This window comes from Eptesicus fuscus, chromosome 10, assembly GCF_027574615.1.
Source record: "Eptesicus fuscus isolate TK198812 chromosome 10, DD_ASM_mEF_20220401, whole genome shotgun sequence".
Taxonomy (NCBI): Eukaryota; Metazoa; Chordata; class Mammalia; order Chiroptera; family Vespertilionidae; genus Eptesicus; species Eptesicus fuscus.
Window position 1 is genome coordinate 83,675,856 of NC_072482.1, and position 22,328 is coordinate 83,698,183.

At 38.2% G+C, this 22,328-nt stretch overlaps 1 protein-coding gene across 1 annotated transcript in view; it reads right to left on the reverse strand.

Annotated features, from left to right (window-relative positions):
• Positions 1-21,928, reverse strand: part of PKIB (cAMP-dependent protein kinase inhibitor beta) — a 66,487-nt gene extending 44,559 nt beyond the window's left edge. The window contains exons 1-2 of the mRNA XM_028142986.2: positions 21,853-21,928; positions 16,144-16,205 (exon numbers count right to left, since the gene is read on the reverse strand). The gene's annotated coding sequence lies outside the window, so the exon portion shown is untranslated. The remainder of the gene's footprint in view (positions 1-16,143; positions 16,206-21,852) is intronic.
• Positions 21,929-22,328: the final 400 nt, after the last annotated feature.

The window sequence follows — 22,328 nt, forward strand, 5'->3', positions numbered from 1 at the left end:
GAGTTTACTAAATTAAAAATTTAAATGCTAATTAAGAATGTCTTCCTTCAAAAAGTGAAATCCTTGCCCTAACCGGTTTGGCTCAGTGGATAGAGCGTCGGCCTGCAGACTCAAGGGTCCCAGGTTCAATTCCGGTCAAGGGCATATACCTTGGTTGTGGGCACATCCCCAGTAGGGGGTGTGCAGGAGGCAGCTGATTGATGTTTCTCTCTCATCGATGTTTCTAACTCTCTCTCCCTCTCCCTTCTTCTCTGTAAAAAAATCAATTAAATATATATATATATATATATATATATATATATATATATATTTTTAAAAGTGAAATCCTTGCCATGAGCCTTAGTGATGGCAGAATAATCGTTAAAGCTTATCCCATGCTTATGTGGGGAAATAAATCAAGTACCTAAAGATAAATCATGTAATATCCAAAGGGCCTTGCAGGATGATTTTGTACTTAGTTTGATTTATTAATAGATTCATCATTCCCAATGTTTCCCTGAGGGAAACAGCATGATAAGGGCTCAATATTCCGATGCCAATGATTTTGAAAATGTGTACTAACTCTCTGGCTAGAAATTTAAAAATATCCAGATGTATTTTATGTGTGTATATAAAGCCTCAATAATTTTGTTATTTAAATTAATAGAGTAAATAAAATTCTGAGAGGTAGAGATCTTCAAACATCAAGAAAAAATTATTTTAAAGTATTTAGAAGCACATCCATTTCCATGTAAATAATATACAAATAAAACATCTTTATTCATTTGAAAAGTCCATCTGGCTTCTATTTGGCAAAGTCTAGCTTTTATTCTTCATAAAAAATAGTTTTGATTAAAAAATTCAAGCCTACTGTTTATTTTTATAAAATGTTAGTTCCATTAGGCCATGATTCTGTTGTACTTAATACTATGTCTCCAGTATCTAGAAGAGTGCCAAGCAGATGGTAAATAGGTGCTTAATAAAACTTCATCAAATGAATATTAAATAAATTAATAACTGTCATTGTTAATATAAATATCTAGCATTACCAAGTGCCTCAAATGAGCCAGGAACTCTCTATTTTGTTGTCTTTTATCCTCAAACAGCTCTATTGGGGAGGAACCAATGTCATCTCCATTTTATGCATGAAACTAAATTCATAGAGGCTAAGTAAATACCCAAGGTTGCCCATTTAGAAAGTTTGGGGATTTAACCCCAGTTCTCCCTGACTGCAGCACCTGAGCTTAATCCCTGTTTTACAGGAACAATAATAGTATTATTAGTACTAGCAACAATATAGTAATAATAATAACATTCTCAAGACAGATATGATTATCCTCATTTCATTGATGAGAAGCTAAAGCTGGGAGAGGTTGCCAAGCCACAAGCTGGTTAGTGCTAGGATCAAGACTCAAATTCAGGTGTTGAGTCCAATTCAAACACACTAACCAATTATTACTGCTACTTCTTGCTTTCTGGAGATAAGGATTTTCCTAGAGCTTGGCAAACTAGAATGGATGCTTTCCTGAAACTGCTCCCCCAAAGCAGCCTTTTCTCTCTGAGCCTTGCGACTGTGATTTCAATAGCACGTCAAAGCAACAAAGAAAGAAGGGGCACACATCACCGGGACCGTTTCAATAATGGTTCCTGGATAAGAAATCCATTAACGGTTATCTGATTTATTTTCACTCCATCTCCTCATAGAATATAAACCCTCCCATTTGCCTTTAGTCATGTTTGTGCCTTATGGTTCTGCTACTGCACTGTTCTTGTTTTATCACATCCAAAGTTGACCAAATCCATTCATGAGAATATCTCCTTAATTCCCACAACTTTTCTGAGATTACACTATATCCTTTCTTTATTTTGTGATGAACTGTGAAGAGGCAAAGGCACAATTAGAATGAATGCTGAAGCTTCCCTATTGAAGAGACTCCTGTTTCCTCCAGACACCTTGTTGTTAGTGACCCCTGGTTCAGATTAAAGGTAAGAAGATGTAACAGCCAGCCATGGTCCTGAGTCAGGTCTGCTCTTGCCAAGAACATGAGGCCCTCCCCTGGCATCCTGTATAATAAAAACCTAATATGCTAAGTGTCCGGTCGTCCATTCAACCAATCAAAGCATAATATGCTAATGATATGCTAAGGCCACTCAACCACTCGCTATGACGTGCACTGACCACCAGGGGCAGGCAGTTGACTGGTCAACCAGTTGCTGTGACATGCACTGAGCACCAGGGGGCAGATAGTCAACCAGTTGACCAGTCGCTTTGACATGAACTGACCACCAGGGGCAGGCTCTCTGACCGGTGGGTTAGCTTGCTGCTGGGTTCTGGCCGATTGGGACTGAGTGAGATGGGCCAGGCATGCCCTGGAGCCCTCCCATGGCCCCTCCCCAGCTAGCCAACCTCCCATGTCCCTCCCCAGCCTCGATGATGCACCAGTGGGGTCCCTTAGCCTGGCCTGCGCCCTCTTACAATCTGGGCTGAGCCCTCCCTCCGCTCCTGAGTGCATGAATTTTGTGCACTGAGCCTCTAGTTCATTTATAAAGAGTGCTTCACACAGAAGGCCCCTAGCACTAAGGAACTCAACTTCATTAAACTTCCATAGTGATGTGCACATTACATCATGAGAACAATAACTGTAAGCTTGATAAAAAGGTGAAATGAGTGTACAAATGAATGAAGGCAATTAGTGAAACATAAAAGTTGGGTGACTGGATTTATTGTACCTCAAGGGATAATATTTAAGTCATAATTTTAAAGCACTCAGCCAAGCCAATATATTTCCTACTCCATTTTAGAGTAATAAGTAGCCAAAAGTTATAAATATCATACATATCATTACTTTTCTGAATTTATAAATTGAATTTGACTCATCATTTAGTAAGGATCATTCAATTACCATAATTATATAGTAACTAATCCAACTCCCATATGTGCAGATGTTATCACGGCATAATAATAAATGACTTCACCCAAAACACTTTTGCACACATAATATCTAATATTATGTCTAATATCCTACTAAGTACTCCAGCATAGCACAAAACCAATGTGTTCCAAAAACATTTAGAGACCTTTAGAAGATAAAAAGCACACAATATTTCTAATTATTCCCAATTAGTAAAGTAAGGGTCCTGGCAGGTTTTTCTTTAAAAATTTGTCTGAAAGATTATTAAATTTAATTTTAATACATATCCTAATCAACATTAGGTAAAGAGCTTAATCTAGAGATTTGGGACAATAGCAGAGAACTAGAATCTGTGAGTGTTTTTTTAAGGTTAACATGTACACCAGCACATATTGGACATTTGACAAAGCCCTTATCTTAGTTATGTCCTTTAATTGCTCTAGCAAGAGCTGCATGGTTTCTGCATCTGTGAGCCTGTAGTGAGAGGACTTTTATTGGTTGCATAAATACTTTAAGATGTGGGTGAGAGCCAATGTTTAAATTTAATTACTCCTTAATCTTTCAAAGCTTAGAAACACACAGCTGAAGAGAGCTCAATAAATATCAATACAGTTTGCTGGAAACACCAATGTAAGGAAGATCCCATGCAGTCCTTGCTTAACTCTGATGGAAAAGGAAGCAGCCTGCAGATATCCCCAAAGCAAGAGACAATCCAAATACTTTCCGTAATCATCCTCTCATAAATTCCCCTCATTATTCATTCTACACATTACCCTGAAAACTAAAGCTAAATTAGCTCCAAAATATCATCTTAACGTCCGTCATTGGTATCAATAAAAAGTAACTATTGACACGAACATAAATCACGATACTAAATTATGAAGAATAGGTTCATTTTGGCTGTACACAATCACCAACATCTATTGCAAGTCAACTGAATAACCACTCCAGAAAACAAAACAAACACAAGCATTTCTGAACATTTGGGTGACCTTTATGAGAGCTCCAAAGAAATAAGTAGCCAAGAGCAGCAATGTTAAACGTAAGTTGGATAAAGGGAAAAGCCAAGAGCAACCAATTGAAAGCTTTCATTGTCATTTATTTATTTAACAAATATGTACTGAACAACTAGAAGCTAGTGTGTGTGTAGGGGAGGGAGGTGGAGAGAGGGTAATGTGGTAAACAAAAAAGACAAGAACCTAAAGACTAAGGGAGATTATAGAACATATATAAGTGATCCAATACATATTTTACAGTTTTCATGAAGGCTGTTAAGGGGGTAAATCGGTTGCTAGAGAATAATGAGAACTCAAGAACAATCTAAATTAGGGGAAGAGATCAGAGACAGCCTCTCTGAAGAGGTGAACCAAGTGAAGCTATACATGGCAAATATATTGTGTGCCTTGGAGCAAACATGTGGATCGCTGGTGACCTTGTCCCCATTGATAAATGGTATTTTTTTACCCACATGCCATTTCTACCTCTACATTCTCAATATCACATTTTACAATGTTGGGATGCTCTTGTTTACCTTCTCTTCCACCAGCAAGAGTCCCAACTTCTCCATCAACCTCCTTACTCCCTCGTTCCTCCCAGCTGGATTTCTGGTTGGCGGGCTGCATGTCTAAAGCTGTAACTTGTCTCATTTTCGGTTCTTATAAGTGTATTTCTAGTATCACATGAGCTCACTCATCTAGGGGAAATGATGAACAACATAGACTGATGAACAAGAACAGCATCGATCAGACTGTCAGACCTCAGAGGGAAGGTCGGGGAGGGTGGGGATAAGGGAGATAGATCAACCAAAGGACTTGTGTGCTTCCATATGAGCCTAACCAGTGATCACGGACAACAGGGGGGTAGGGGCATGCGTGGGGTGGGGTTTGGATGGGAATGGGGGGGATGAGGACAAATATGTGATACCTTAATCAATAAAGTAATTTAAAAAAATAAAGCTGTAACTTGGTGGTCCTGCTGCATCATGTGGCCAGGGTCAGAGAGTGAGACCAGCCAGCTGACACACGTAGGAACAAATCTCAGCACTGATAAATCAGTTTGTCTAAGGAGCTTTCTGTGATGTTATAGGAACAATTTCTTACCACAATAGCTAGGCAAGTTTATTTTTCTCAAATTCAAGTACTATATTTAAAATCTATTTAAGTAAACAAATTTCACTGAATTCCCTATGAACTGATACTTGCCAATTATTCAAAAATATGCTTTAAGTCTTAGTATTTGGTTTACTGAAAATAAAAATGAAATTTATGCTATTGTTGCTATCTTTAAAAAGATCATTTAAAGTTTGATGATATGATTTCTGCAACACAATATTCTTTTATGCAACAGACTTACTGGATCTGTTATCTTTAATGGCGATTAGCCTTACACTGGTCAGATTCTGCTGGCACAGACAATAGCTCAATAACCAATTGTTTTTAGGTGTAAACATTTGCAGGTGCTAAACCAGAAATTCCTAGTTAAAAAGAAAGAAAAAAACTCAATTCCTAAGAATATTACAAACCCAGGCAAACAAAAAACTCACAATGCCATATAAGATAAATTACTATCAAGGGAAGACCAAAAATACAAAAATATAATACTATTGTCATTGAGCTCAAATTTTGCAATTTCAAGCACCTTCTTTAGTTTCTAAGTTTCAAAGCCTTATAGCTGGACAGAACATAAATGTTTCTCAATGTTTTATAAATAGAAGAGTAAAACCTAAAATGACTATTTTCCTATGAATTTTCTTATATCGGTTATCCAATTTTTTTTAAAAATTAAGTTACTTTTGTTAGCACTATAAGTAGTAAGTTTATGCTTTCAAACAATCCACATTACCCCTCCCCCCATAATGTTCATGACAATTAGCAGCTATTTCTATGTTTATTAAATGTCTTCTCTACTAGACTATTAACTCTCACGACAGCAAGTACCATTTCCATTTTTGTTCCATATCCTGAGATCTTCGGGATGAGAGCTTGGGAAAGCCCGGGAGAGGCAACAGAAGGAATTTGGCCGCAGGCACCAAGATTATTTGGTCTAAAAGAAGACAGAGGTGATCACAAATGGAAGCAGGGAAAGGCACCTAGTGAAAGAGGGAGGTGCTGGTTGTCACAAGATTAGCTATTGGATTGGTCAGTTTAATGTGTCAGCCCAGCGAGGCTCTAGTCCCCAGTTATTCAAACACTAATCTAGATGGTGCTGTAAAAAAAATTTTACAGATGTGATTAACATCTATAATTAATTGGTTTAAATAGGGGAGATTATCCTCAATAATCCGGGTGGGCCTAACCCAATCAGTTGAAAGAACAGAGCAGTGGTTTCCCTGAGGAAGAAGAAATGCCACCTATCAACTGTGGCTTCAGTTCCTGCCAGAATTTTTCCATCCTGCTAACCAGTCCTGTGGATTTTGGACTTGCCTAACCAGCCTCCATAATCACATAAACCATAATCATATCATCTCTTCCTTGGCCTGTTGCTCCTAACCATTCTATAGAAAAGGGGAACTAAAACAATGAGCTCAGGGCTTGACATTCTCAGCTCAAGCTCTATATAAATGGCTGAAAGCTTCTATGTCCAACTAGAAAGAAGCCTATATTTCCTGTAGCTGCAGGATTGAGATTTCAACCCCCCAAATTTATCCTCTAAATTGTTGAATTACAACACAAACTGAATTCCCAATCTTGCAGAACAGCTTTTGTTAAAGTGAGGGCATTGGGTGGGAAAAAACTGGATCTGAAAATTGGAATAGAGACATCTGAAAAATCCCAAAGAAGCTGAAGATATCAAACCCCTAAATTCTGCTGAGTCATCTTTGCCAGTAAAAGGCACCTTTTCACTTCTGTCTGAGGAGGTTGACCCTTGCTTTGCCTGAAGAACTTGTACTAGCCTCTCCCTACCTTGAAAGACAATGCTGAGTCTCCTTGGGAGCTAACAGGGCCACCCCTCTTTGCTTTTAGAATTACAGCTAGACTCTGTCTAGTAGACCCCAAAGAGTGAGATACATGGTCCATGAGGAAGTGGATAAATGCCAGAAGACCTGCATAGTTTTTCCAATTTATACAGACAGAAACCTACCTGGGGAATAAGTGTGTACATGGATATTGAGGGTGTTGGATCGCTGTGGAAGTCAAAATGCCAAAACTCAGCACGTTGGTATACTGTAAAATAGACGCTAAAGTGGCTTGATCCTGTTAGGCCTGTTCACCTAACTCTAGAGTATCCTGAAAGAAATGAATTTGTGAAGAGAGCCCCAGCATCCTTGAGGATCTCTGTGGTCACACTTCTCTACAGATCAGAAATTACAGTAAAAACCGCTGCCCTTGAACTTGGATTTCTGAATGCAATAGGGATAAATGGGTGGCAGGGGCCAAGTTGCAGCCCTTAATCACCAAAGACAAGGTAGATGTGGTTACTATAATGGACAGCAGAGTCAAAGCAATAATCAGAATAATCTGACTTGCAAAGAGAGACCAAGGGTATGGCTAATTGATTATGGTGTCCCTAGCAAATAATCAGATGGGCAATTTAAAAAATTCTTACTTGATCCGTATAAGCATATGAGTTTCAGGACAACTGAACAGATGCCTATTTTGAATGATCAAAACAGAGTCACAACCTCTCAGTCAATTCATAGATCTGACCTTATTTATAGACCCAGAGCCCCTTAAATGAAGGGAAAGCTGGCTCCCTTTGAAACCCTGCTATACCGTCAAAAATTCACATTGTTGACCTTACTTCTAGCCTTCTCCAAAAGAGCCTGCAACAACTATTTACATTGGGGAAAGGAAAATGATCAAAGTGGCCCAAATGCCCCTTCTCCTACTACATTGCCTTCTCTCTATCAGCCCATACCTATTGCCTCATGGGGAGTTCCCCAAAACTAGTTGACTGAGGAAGAGAAAACTTGAGCCTGGTTCTGTACAATGTGTGGGCACCACCTGAAAGTGGACAGTTGTTGCATTCCAGCCCCTTTGCCAGACATCCTGAAGGACAATGGTGAAGGGAAATCCTCCCAGGGAGAACTTTGAACAATGATTCTAGGTGTTCATTTGATTGGAGAGAGAAATGGCCAGAGGTACAAAACTGTACTAACTTACAGGCTGTGGCCAATGACATGACTGGATACTCAGTAATTTGGAAAGAAAATAATTGGAAATGTGGTAAAAAGAAAATTTGGGGACGAGGTATATGAATAGACCACTCTTTTTTTATGGTCAAAAGTTTTACATATGTTTCTTTTTTCCCGATTGACCCCCACCCCCAGCCATTTCCACCCTGGGCAAGCCCCCACCACCCCAGTGTCTGTGTCCATCGGTTATGCTAATATGCATGCATACAAGTCCTTTGGTTGATCTTTAACCACCACCCCCCCACCTCCCCTGCCATTTGTCTCTGGATCTAATTTTGTTCATCAGTTTATGTTGATCATTATATCCCACATATGAGTGAGATCATGTGATATTTATCTTTCTCTGACTGGCTTATTTCGCTTAGCATAATGCTCTCCAGTTCCATCCATGCTGTTGCAAATGGTAAAAGTTCCTTCTTTTTTATAGCGGCGTAGTATTCCATTGTGTAGATATGAATAGACCACTCTTAATGGGAAAAGAATATGTGTCCTATGTGGATGCTCAACAAATGGTCACCTTAGCACAGGAGGATTTTAATAATTAAATGGATAGGATGACCTATTTTGTGCATACTGTGCCTTTTCCCCAGACACTGCTGTCATTGCCCAGTGGGCATATGAATAATAGTCATCAAGGCCGAGGTGAAGATCATACGTGGGCTCAGTAACGCAGAATTGCTCTCCTCAAGGTGGACCTGGCCACAGCCACCGCTGAGTGTACAATCTGCTAGCAGCAGATACAACACTGAGTTCCCAATATGGCACAAGGATGATCAGCCAGCTATCTGGTGGCAGATTGATTATCCTGGACTGCTTCCATCATGGAAAGGGAGAAGTTTTATTCGTACTGCAACGGACACTCTGGATATCAATTTTCTTTACTGCTGCCAAAACTACTATCCACCCATTTACAGAATACCAAAATTCATCATCATGGTATTCCACACAGCATTGCCTCTGATCAAAGGGCTCACTTCGCACCAAATTAAGTCAGTGCTCGTTCACAGGGATTACCATGTTCTCCAACTCCCTCCAAAATGGGCCTCTGAATATCAGGCCCCAGCCCCAGCCCCAACCCTGGACTCCCACTATCTGTGATCAGACTCTCTGTGTATCTGCCTGGATATCTACGCCTGCTTCCAGACTCTGTGTCACCAGGGCCTGCCCACAAGCTGGGACACCATCTGTTACACCTTGCTGGCTTTCCTGGATTCCTACCCCCTGCCTGCCAGGACCGCCTCCTCCTGTTGCCGTCATCATTCTCTCTAAATAATAAGCCCACTATCTTGGCTGGACTTTCTCCCATCAGCTGAAATGAGTTCCAGTTTCAATGGTCTCTTTCACGCTGGTGGGCACGTCCTGTCTTTGACAAACAAACAAATCCATCCATCTACCACCAATCTCTTATTCTGAAGTAAGACTGCTGCTATATGTCCTACAAAATATTTCAACTTCACAGGTATCAAGCTCAATTAAAAGAGACTGTGGATTGTTTCACCAAGAGTTATGGGTGTGTGACAAGACAAAAAGATAGACGTCGTGTACCAACCTGTACTAAAGAAAACTGTTAAACAGTGAAATATTTTCACTGACACTACAGAGGTGAAAAGCAATCATCGCATTGTTTTCCAAACAGACTGCCATCCAATAGAATATTTATAAAGACAGAAATTGAAAAATGAAATAAGTGACATTAACCCTTTAGAAGGTAAACAAAATGTCCACACAACGTGAGAACAAGTTCCAAGCCCAGTTACGGGGCTCTCACATCTACACAACTATGAGATACTGTATGTAGATTTTGGCCTACATTTCCAAGCAATTTTTTAGTTACACATGGGCCTTAGGTTAAAACAAATGACAAAAAGTGATCAATGGTTAAACATCTAGCCACTACCACGCTACATAGAAACAATGTCTTCACCAGCATAAGTTCAGTAAGTTAAAGGTGTGTTCAAAACAAAGGCAAGAAACAGAAACTTAAAATAATGGAATCTTCAAACTGGACTCTTAAGAGACATCAAATCCAATGAAATCCCATCACATTAAAGTTTTATTGAACAGTCATACAGGCACTATGCTAAGTGCTTTACAAATAGAGACTGATTTAATCTTCTTAATAACTTTATAAGGTAGGTACTATTGTCAGTTCTATTTTGTAGATGGGAACCTGGAGACAGAGAGGTGAAGTAATTTGCCCGAGGACCAAGAGTTAATAAACGGCACTTATTAAACAGCTAATAAGTGGGACTCAAATTTGGCAATCAGTGATTCAATCCAGTGCATCGTTCTGTACCTCTGGATGACTTCCTAAGACTCGTGTAGCTAGATGGTGGTGAAGCAAGGTATAGAACAGAGATTAAACTTACATCGTTCAGTGCTCTTTCAACAAAATCTTTTGTGTCATTCAAACATTCACCTAGTGTCAGAAAGACTATAAACTCCCATATAATGGGCTAGTAAACTGCCGTAAGAGAAACAGTCAAAGAACTATAATAGTGAACTTGTTGAAATTACAAATTGATGTGATGTGATTAAGCTATATTTTGCATTTAAATACTTAAACACCAAAAGCTAATATAAAGGATAAATTTTAAGTGAAGTGGCTCATTTTCAGTGACCCCCTAGCAGTCAGCTCACAAAGTGAAGCCATGTTGCACATGACACACAAAGAACATACAACCACGAACTAAACTAAACCAAAGAGGAGCCTTCACAGACAGACAATGGTTATATGACTTCGAGGGACATCATCCTTTCAGCCCTGCTGCAGCAGCCGGGCCTCCGCATATGGAATTGTTATACACGAATGGCTTTAATAATAATCAGCGGCTAAAGTATTCATGATGTCTTCCAGAAATTTAAAGATGCATCATCAGAGACAAATAACAAAAATCAGCTCATGTGCAGCTTTTGGACAATGGTTTCATCTTTTCAAATGTTATATTCTTGAATTTCAGGGTTGTGTTTAAAATAATCACAAATAACAAAAATCAGCTCTTGTGCAGCTTTTGGACAATGGTTTCATCTTTTCAAATGTTATATTCTTGAATTTCAGGGTTGTGTTTAAAATAATCACAAGCACTTATACTCCCCCCACCGACGGATTTTTATTTTTTATGACTATAGTTACAATTTCTATGCTATGTACAATGTAGAATAAAAGGTTGACATCAATCAAAAATAGCATGTGTTCTCAACCCTCTGTACATTAGGATTTTACAGGCTGAATTTATTTGTAAAGTAATCAAATTACCCCAATTTTATAAGTACATAATTAGGTACTTGATACTTAACACATGCTAAATCTTTACTTTCAATGTATTATGTATCTTACATAGAGTACTTTAGCAATTAAATTACATTTCCAGCAGGTAGTCAAGAATACTGGTTTTGTTTATCTTATAACTGTATAAAACAACTTTTAAAAATAACTAATTTGAAATTAGTGAAGTTTAAAAATTATTTGCAAGACTTTTGATCCTAGGAGTTGTATTAGAAACTTAAAATAAAAATGAAATGATGACTGATTTGCTCTAACACCATGTACTATAAATGACATAATTACAATATCACCCTACTATGAAAAACACCTGAGATTGGGCCTGGTAAAGGAAACTGCAGACCTGAGTTGGAACCGAAACCCCTGGTTAATGAATGAGTCAGTTCTCTGTCTCCCATACGATCTTGGCACACCCAAACCTTGCAGAAACAGATATGTCACATTCATTAGCTAGCCAGCTGTTATCAAGACAACTAGGGCAAAGCTAAGCTGACAAATAAGTGGAAAAAAGATGACTTCTGATCACCAAGGAAACCTGACTTACCTGGCCACACTTTGCTACCTATTGCAACAAATGGGACTTTATCCAGTGGAAAGAGGCAGTAATTAGATTTATCTGAGCAGGGAGAAAGCAAGCATAAGGAAAAATATGATGGATTAAAGCCATACTGTAACTAGCCATTCTGAAGGCAGGATATTAGGCATTTCCTTGATGAGGTGGCCTTAAGAATCCATTATCTTACTTCTCTGCATATATATATATATATTAGTATTTTATTTGGGGGGTGATTTAAATATTTTATTTAATTGTTGATAGTATTACAGATATCTCCAATTTCCCCCCTTTACCCCCCTCCTCCTACCTTCTACAACCCCCCCCCCACCCACCCCCCGCCCCCGCCAACCAGGTCTTCACTACCCTACTGCTCATGTCCATGGGCTATGCATATTCTACATCATTTTTAAACATAAGAAAGAGCATGATGAAAAAAAACAATGGGCTGGAAAGGTATATATCTTCTGGATGTTACCCCAAGCAATTGTTTGCTTTGGAGACTTGGGCTGAGTATTTCAAGGACTGCATTAAACCAACTGTGCTACTCAGAAAGTCATTTCACTCCCACAACCTTGTTTTCTTCAGATGCAGGCTAATCCTCCATTGTGACTTGCCTGGGAGAGTCCTAGTTTACTTCCATTTTCCCAACTTCCCATTTGGCTTAGTTTTTGTCATTTTCAAAAGTTCTCAGTGCTGACAATACATAAAGACATAAATTAGAATGATGTTTTCTCCTAACTCTTCCAGCAATAACATCCTGTCATCCATGATCACCAGATGTGAATAGCAAATGTCTTATCAAGGAAAACAGACATTTCACCAGGGAGAACAGAGCTGGAACTATATATAACTACACAGATCTCAAAAACATCGTGTCGTTCAAAAGCAATGTGATATTATTTTTGTAAAATTTAAAAACACAACCAGGACTAAACATTCAAATGATTGCATAAATACATGGGCAAAAGTATAAAATGGATTGGAACAATATACACTAATTTATAGATGCTTCTGAAAGGAGACTTAACTAATTGTAAGATTTTGTTTCTTTAAAAATACTTTAAGCAAATATTATAAAATAAAATGAGTGTCAGTTCTGAGAGGTGGGAGTTGATTTTATTCCTTGTTCTTCTCTGACTTAAATGTCTGACATATAAATACAATAATATAAAACAGAACATGGACTAGTGAATCAAAGAGAAGGTGGAGCTAGTCAAGAAAGACCTGGGAAAGTGAGCAGAGTATGGAAATGGCTCATTTATTGCAGCTGGTAAACACAACTTGCAGTCAGCCAGTCCTTTGAGTTGAGGTTACAGGCAATCACAAATTGTTTCATTGGCTCGTGTTGGCATAACCAGGATATAGCACAACCAATGGAGGCCCTTTTGGCTTTCTTAATGGCTAATTCAAATTCTTCAATGGCCAATACCAACAACATGACTAAAACACAGAAACGGATTGCAACACAGATACTTAGTTACAGCCAAAGCCCTAGCAACTCAAATTCATCCAAGTGCATGAGCAGGCTTTCTTTGAACAGGTCCTTGCACACTGTCCCAAATCCTTTCCAATATAACAAATGGAGGGTGACAATATAGGTCCCCTAGCATAATTCAAAGAGCTACAGACTGAGCTAAAAAGGGAATCTTTCCAACAACAGACAAATAATAAGCAAATACTAACAAAATGCAACAATTGGCCCAAATTGTTTTGGGGTTTTTAAATATATTTTTATTGATTTCAGAGATGAAGAGAAAGAGAGAGATAGAAACATCAATGATGAGAGAGAATCATTGATTGGATGCCTCCTGCACCCCCTGCAACCCCGCATTGGGGATCCATCCCACAACCTGAGCACATGCCCTGACTGGGAATCGAACCTGTGACCTTCTGGTTCATAGGTTGACCCTCAACCACTGAGCCACGCCGGCCAGGAGGCCCAATTTGTTTTTTAATGTTATGTGTTTACTGTTTCTCACTGCACATTTTAGAAATATTTTGTTTTTAGAAACCCCAAGACAGGGAGAGAGGGACTTACTACATTAATGGGTATCATTTTAACTTTCTGGATTGTTTGAGGCAGTCTAGGAGTTTCCCAAGACGAGACTCCAGGTCCCCATAACAGTCCCATTTATTGCATGCCTATTATAGGCTAAACATTTTAAATTAGTTCATTTACACTCATTATTTTATTCAATTCTCACTACAGTCCTGTGAGACATATACTACTACTATCCCCATTTTTCTGATGCAGGGACTAAGACTCAGAGGTGAGAAAGTTAGCCAAGGTCTAAGAGGGAAGTGCAAAGCTGGTCAGCTTGACTCCAAAGCAGCCTGAGAGTCCTTCATTATATCGTCATCAGGGGAGTCCCTCCCATGAATGAGCTCAGTAACATATCCTGGAACCTTTGTCCTCAGGGATGAGTTCATTACCAACCTTCCATCCTCAACCTGTCACCACCCCATAGATAAATCCCCTGTGCCACATTCCTTCCTAGTGGTACCAAGCTTCTGGAACCATCTCTGTTACCAGAGGTAGCTTCTTATAATTACAGGCAGCCATTTCTCTGATTAAACAAAAATGTGTCTTCCTCTCATTCCCATCCACTCAACCAAGCTTTGCCTTCTCAATCACACAGAACAGGTGATATTCCTCACATAATTGAACCAAGTTAGCATATCATCCCTAAGATTTCCCCAAGTGCTAACCACCAGTCAGCCACTCCTGACATGATGCTCTCTTCAGTCTCTCACAGTCCTGTAGTCAGTTGTGCTTTTTTCCTGGTCAGCATCTCCAGGTCACAAACCCTGGGTTAGTGCAAAGCATGTACACGCTGTATCCTCAATGCTCCCAAAGGTGCCGGCACAGGGTAAACGGGGGAAGGGCTCAATAAATACTGACGAAGGAATGAGAAAGGGTTTGCAGACACTGAGAGCATTAAATGGCGATTCTATTGTGATCACTACCAATTAGTGCTACACTGTCAAGGACCACCACCTCCATTCTTTGTATCTGTTTTTCCCTCTCCTTTGCAAGGGCTGTCTGTTCTGCTCTCTTGTTTGCTGGTTGTTTTCTTTGCTTTGTCACCCATTTTACCCTCCAGAACTCACCACTTTCAAAAAGTTCTTTAACAGTCTTCAAAAAGTGACAGCCGGGCGAGCATGAAAATTAACAAGATTTATTTCTTTACCTCTAGGTTTGTGCTTGTTTGACTTTGTTATTCTTATTTAACACAAAATGTCTAAGCCTGTCTTTTGCTTTTATTACTCATGAGAAGAAAACATTTTATACATTTCTTTTGGCTACATCTAGGCCTTTTTTCTGAGGATGGTCAATAATATATAAACTAAATAGATATCTATGCACAAATAGTCATGCTTAAACCAGTATTTGTTGGGGTGGTGGTTGAAGCTAGGGTCTAAACTCTATAATAATAATAATATTTATTATTATTTAGATTCAGACCTTTCCAGGCATGTCTCATGAGCCAGCAGGATAGATCTGCCGAGGATGTAATTTCATGAATTCTTATAAAAAGAGCATTGATGATGGCTGTTAGCCAACACCCAGGACCAAGACCTCTAAGTTTCGTGATAAAATGCCACCTATTAACAGTCCTAGTCCTTGTGTCAGAGAGGGAAGAACCTCTTTAGAGTTGATGGGTAAAGAGAGTTGAAGAAACAAACCTGATCCAAGGACAATGGTCAGGTTAGAAAGGAGGGGAAACGTGGCTGAATGCAGAACATTGGGCAATTTGATCGTGGGAACTAAAGGGCACCACAGATGAGACAGAGGCAGGGGTGGGGATGGCCCATGTCAGCCAAGGGACCACTAGCAGAAAGACCTGGAACAGAGTGAGGGGCCTCAGGAGGAACAGCAGTGGCCACGAATCAACCCATTGCCAATGGACATGGAGACAGAATGGATATAAACAAGAAGACCAGGAAGTTCATGGGCCTGCTGGTTACCCTTTTCATGAGCTATTTTGGGACTTGGAGTCTAGTCATTTTCCTAATAGAATCCAAGACAAAAAAAAAATCACTGTTTTGTTAGGGTTCATGTGAATTGATTGTCAAAGTCCATGCTGATATCACACACACACACACACACACACACACACACACACACACACACACACACAAAACCACCTTTTTCTCTTCATTTCATTGTTCATTGACCATGATACATTTTCCTGTCCCACTTGTTCTGGGGTCCCAGCATTAAAAAACAGCTACGCTGGAAGATTAAGAAAACAATCTTTCCTGCACCATACTCTACCTTAAAATGGGAAATACTTCTCTCCAAATGTTATCATTGTGGCACTCCTCTCCAAGTATCCACTGCATAATTGAAGACAGAAAACTGGAATTATTTATTTCATTTTTATTAGTGACATGTTTTAAGGCATTATAAAAATTCAGGTATTACTCAATGATGTTGTAAAGCACTTCTACTGAAATGAGATGCTCTGGCACATGCCAGAAGTATAAAACTCTCTAGTTGAAATCCCTTACTCTCCTGGATGTTATAACTCAAATTTAGTTGACCTTTTCAGGTGAAACAATCCTAATTTCTAAGACATTGTCTTCTCTCGAACTCTACCTTTATTTTTAACAAGGGCATACTACATATTCACCCTACAAACATTTCTGCGATGCTCTGTGCCTGCAGCAGGTACAATACCACATGAGTCCTAGCCCAGGAAGGGCTTTACTTAGTAAACCTTCAAAATGTAGTGCATTTGGAATATAAGTCAGAAATTTAAGGTTTATTAGTTCTATCCCCCCAAACATCAAGAAAAGGACTTTCAAACACATTGTTATGCATGCTACTTGAGTTTCCTTTCTGTTTATATGTATAGAAGAAGTTCTAATATGTCCATGTTCGAGTCTAACAATCTTCACCTATGGTTTCTGCCTTTAATGTCATATTAGACACGATTATAAAATTAGTCACCAATATATATTTTCCTTCAGTTGTTTCATTATGTTTTATTTCTTAATTAATCTGATATGTATTTGTATATCATATGAATAACACGCATATACAGATAATTGTAAAATAAAATGCTATCTTTATTTTGCTTAAATCTGTTTTGGGAATTTTCAAGCTGATTTAGCTCCTCTAAGTTTCTATTTTAGTAAAAAGTACCATATTGTCTTAGTGATTGTAACTTTATAATATTTGTAATACTTAGAATTAGAAGTTCCTTCTTCATTAATCTTTATTTTCTGTTTGCTTATTTGTTTTTGTTAATCCTCACCCGAGGATATGTTTCATTGATTTTTAGGGAGAGTAGTAGAGAGAGGGAAAGACAGAGAGAAATATTGATGTGGGAGAAATACATCGATTGGTTGCCTCCTGCATGAGCCCCTAACCAGAGTCCGGGCCAGGGAGGAGCCTGCAACCAAGGTTCATGTCCTTGACCAGAATGGAAACTGGGACTCTTTGGTCTGCAGGCCGACACTCTCTACTGAGCCAAACCGGCTAGGGCCATTAATCTTTATTTTCAAAATTTTATTTTCCCAGGATGTCCATTATTCCAGGTGAATCTTAATAGCCATTTTGCCAACCTCTCCATAAAAATCTCTTTTGGTTTCAAATTGACTTTCATTAACTTTATAAATTAATTTGGGGACACTACATTTTTACGATATTTATTATTCTCATCCAGGAATACAACACACATCTACATTACAGCTAATCTTTTGTGTTTCTCAGGAAAATGTTTTATTTTAGTTATTCTTGTACATATCTTACATATTTTATTCATATATATGTGATATTTCATTGCTATGATAAATGGGATTTCTTCATCATTTTCAATTTGTAGCTGTAATAGGAAAGTCAATTGATTTAAATATATTTATTTTCTTGTATGGCTACTTAACTGAAGTCTCTTATTCTAATAGTTCTTTAGTTAATTTTCTTGGAATTTTGTAGTAAAAAATACATTTTTTAAGAAAAAGAAGATGCCACTTCTTTTCAAATAATTGTAACTTTTGAGAGGCAGCATATTATACTATTAAAGATTAAAGACTCACAAGTTAAGACACTTGAGTTTTAATTCAGCTCTACCACTTATTAGCTTCTCTGGGACTCAGCTTTCTAATTTGTAAAATGATAATGATAGTCCATATCTCCAGGATTCTTGTGAAGATTAAGTGAGTTAATATTTGTCAAGTATTTAGAACTGTTTCTAGGATATATAATAAAGAATTTTTTAAATGTTAGTCTTTTTAAAAATGTACAGCATTGGCTGAAATTTATAGAATGTTAACTATAAATGATGGAGTTGGGCATATAGTAAGCCTCTAACATTTTTCTGTTTTCTTGAAATTGATTTTTCACAATTTCATAACATTTCTCTATTCCTAAATTACTATGTTGTGTGTGTATTTTCTTAAAAGAAATGCAACTGCACCCTAGCCAGTTTGGCTCAGTTAATAGAGCATCGGCCTGCGGACTGAAGGGTCCCAGGTTCAATTCTGGGTTGCAGGCTTGATCCCCAGTGGGGGGCGTGCAGGAGGCAGCGGATCAGTGGCTCTCTCTGATTGTTGATGTTTCTATCTCTCTTTCCTCTCTGAAATCAATACAATATATTTTTAAAACAGAAAGAAATACACTTTCATTTTATTAAATATTATTTAAAATCTATTAGGAAGTTAAAAAAAAATAGGGGTTTTATTCTTTTGTCTTGACTATACAATTATTTTAATATATTTCCCAATATTGAACCATTTTTACATTTATAGAATATACATAATTTTTGTATTATTCTATTTCGTGCGTTTCTATATTCCTGCATCTAGTATTTCAATGAATTTTTTGTGATTTTCTTTTTTGTGCTACTTTTATTAGTTTTTTCCTTGTTTGCTAGCATTATGCTTTTCATTAAATAAATCATAAAAAAGTTCCATCTCTATGTAGTGTTTATAGAGTATGGAATAATATGTTCTTTAAAGATATATTTTTTAAATCACTAATTATAAATACCTGATGAAAACAAAGATAGTTTGCTCATCTAAACAGAGTATTTCAGCTCCTGCCAAATCTTCCTATCCAAACTGACCAAAGACAGACAAAATTAGGCTCCAGTCCTAACTTCACACCCACTAGCTCAGTGGTCGGCAAACTGCGGCTCGAGAGCCACATGCGGCTCTTTGGCCCCTTGAGTTTTTAGCAAAGGCCAGCTTAGGAGTACCCTAATTAAGTTAATAACAATGTACCTACCTATATAGTTTAAGTTGAAAAAATTTGGCTCTCAAAAGAAATTTCAGTCGTTGTACTGTTGGTATTTGGCTCTGCTGACTAATGAGTTTGCCACCACTGCTCTAGCTAAATGTGTGCACTTGGCAAGGTGCATTTTTATCCCAGGGAACAGCCACACCTTACAGTCCTCACGAAGTTATTATGAGGATTACATGAGATTATGTTTATAAATTACTATACACTCCCCCTGCAATAGATTCAATGAATTATTTTATACCTTTATTTTCCATAAAAACAAAATTAATGTTTATCATTTACTTGCTATTTTTCCTCAGTATGGATATTTTAGTTATGTAGAAATATAAATGTTGCTGATAAAATTATTTGTGTGAAATTGCTTCACAATAAAGGACAGATTTCAATGGAGACATTCTCTAGTGACATAAGTGTAAAAGTTGACATGACAGTGGAAATGCTCTGCTAGCACATGAAAATGAACCCACTGCTGTTGTCTAAATGAAACCACAGTGGGTTAACAGGAAAGTTGTACTGTTTTGAGAAAACCAGGCAATGAGCCTACACCAAATGTAATGTCTTCCACTCTTTCCTGTTCCCTTGGAGCTTTGTTCTCATGGAAATCCGACAGTGGGAGGAGAAAGTTAGTGCCTTTACCCAGGCTGAGGCTTACTCTGTGTTCCCTGATCTCATCTGAACTGCAATAGGGGAGCAAGTCTTCCACTCCAGGCGGGAGAACGCAGCACTGAGGGGTTGGGGTGGCCTCAAACACAAATCCTACTGACATAATACAATTTTTGTGAATTATTAAGACTGCCACATGAATATAGCCTCAGGTCTATATACACACAGAGATATATACCGTATGTACAATATAAAGTGTATATACAGGGTGGGGCAAAAAAGTAGGGTTACAGTTGTGAGTATTGCAAAACACAAAACTTATTCTTGTATCATTATATTATTTTCCCTATGAATAACTGCAAACCTACATTAGCCCCACCCTGTATATATGCTATATAGTATATGTAGTATATACACATGTAAGTATAAACAGAAATATATATATATACATATATATATTCATATTCACCTCCACAATGGATGTCATTTATATATATCATTGTCACATATATGCCATTTTTATACAGGGGTGGGCAAAAGTAGGTTAATAATAATAACAAATAACATAATAATTTACAAATAAATAATAATACAAGAATAAACTGCCTTGTGTATTCACAACTGTAAACCTACTTTTGCCTACCCTGTATATAAAATATATATGATATATAGAAGGATATATAGATATATGTCATTAGCACATAGAAACCTGTTTCTCAAAAAAGTGAGATTTATGTCCACTTTCTGATTATAAATCTTTTACTGTGTAGTTACTGAACTTTTCTGGGCAGGACTAGACTTCCCCATATGTAAAATACTAGTACCTATTACATAGAGTTGTTGGGAGGCTTAAATGACATACTTTGTCATACAGAATAATGTCTGACACATACTGTACTTAATATGTTTTAGATTTATTCATACTCTTAAATAACAACAGTAAATAGGATGCTCCTACCAATTATATATATATATATATATATACACACATACATATATATATAATTCAATTAGTAAAGAAATCACTTTTAAATATTAAGTAGCTTTGAATAAGGCATCTTAGAGAAACATTTAAATGTTCCATTACTATTAGATTTCTCAGGAGTACTCTAATTGAATGACTTAGGCACATGAGTGGGTATGCACGCATGTGTGTGTGAAACAAAAACCTGTATGTACTTCTTCAGAAGAATTTTAGTTTTTCTTTTTTAGAGAATATAGGTCCCTATACAAGAGTATAGATCCAGTGCCAACGAAGAAGCTTCCCTTTGTACCCTCTCAAAGTCGTGGCTCCCAAACCCTTTGGATCAGCAGACAGTCACCGCCCAAGGCCAGAAGTACTGGCTGAAGAGGTAGTGGGAGGGAAGGAGGGAAGAAAGGTCTATACCACGTCCCTCTAGCTGGCCAATGTTAATTATTTCTCAAATCTAACAGTTGCATGCTTCTCTGCTTTACAATTTAGCCTCAGATGCAGCTGTGTGCTATTCCCAAGACACTGAAAGAGCTCCATTGTGGCTGTTCAAATATGTGCCTAGATCTTCAGGAGAAGCCATTGCTCAACACCGGCAGCTCCGAGTCCTTAAGGCAGAGCTCAAGCCCCTTTCAAGAGCTGGTTAGTTTCGACATGTTATCAACTCTCCCGAAGAGTCATTTACGGACTAGGTTAAATATTAAAAACAAAATAAGATGTGGTCCTGGTGAGTGATCGTTTGACTTTTCTATACAGAAAAAAAAATTCAAAGCAGTATCTCAAATATTAGCAGCAAGTGCTTGCCTTGATATTGAGTCAAATAATTTGCCATTGTAAGCCCACTTGACAAGGCCAGAGTTAGCTTGCTGGCTTTTCTCAAATGTAAATATTTGCTTTGGCTAAATAATGTTAATAGGAAAAGTTACATATTTAATGTGGCATAAAGAAAACGTACTTTCCATTGACCCGGAAAATTTACCTTGCAACTCAGCCTGAAGGAGAAAGAAACTGGAAGAAAAGGACCTGAAATCAGAACTCCAGCTGCCACCACTACCTGCCTTGCACCAAGTTCATGGTTAATTGAATTTCCATCAATAATCTCATACATTGCTTGCAGGTTCATAGAGCATAAGTTATTGACTTAGATTCTGAGGTCAAATACTTACTGTTAGCAACCCTTGTGCCTCTGAGGGAGGCTTGGCCCCCGGCCAGACTGTACTGCTTCTCCCATGGGGGCAGGCCCGAAACTGCTGTAAAGCTGCATGGGGGATGATGTGCCACCATGAGCCCCTGGTTGCTCAGCAACAACCCCTTATGACTGGTCCTCAGGGACTGCTAGGCAACAGCACTGAGTCTGACCCAGCTGCTCCCAGAGCACTGCCTCTCAAGAGGGCCAGGCTAGCAGGAGGCCAAGGGCCCTAAGTGACTAGTTACATAACTTAGACACATTTCTCCTCGGAATGCTCTCCAACTGTCACTAAATAAAAATCAGAGCAGAGCTAGCTCCTACCCTGAGGGATACCCTTGAATGAATCCTTACTTTAAACTCTATCCTTGGATCTTTAGAGAAGTTGACAAGTGAGAAAAGTTGAAAGGATTAAGAAATACAAATTGATAGTTACACAGTAGTCATGATGATGCA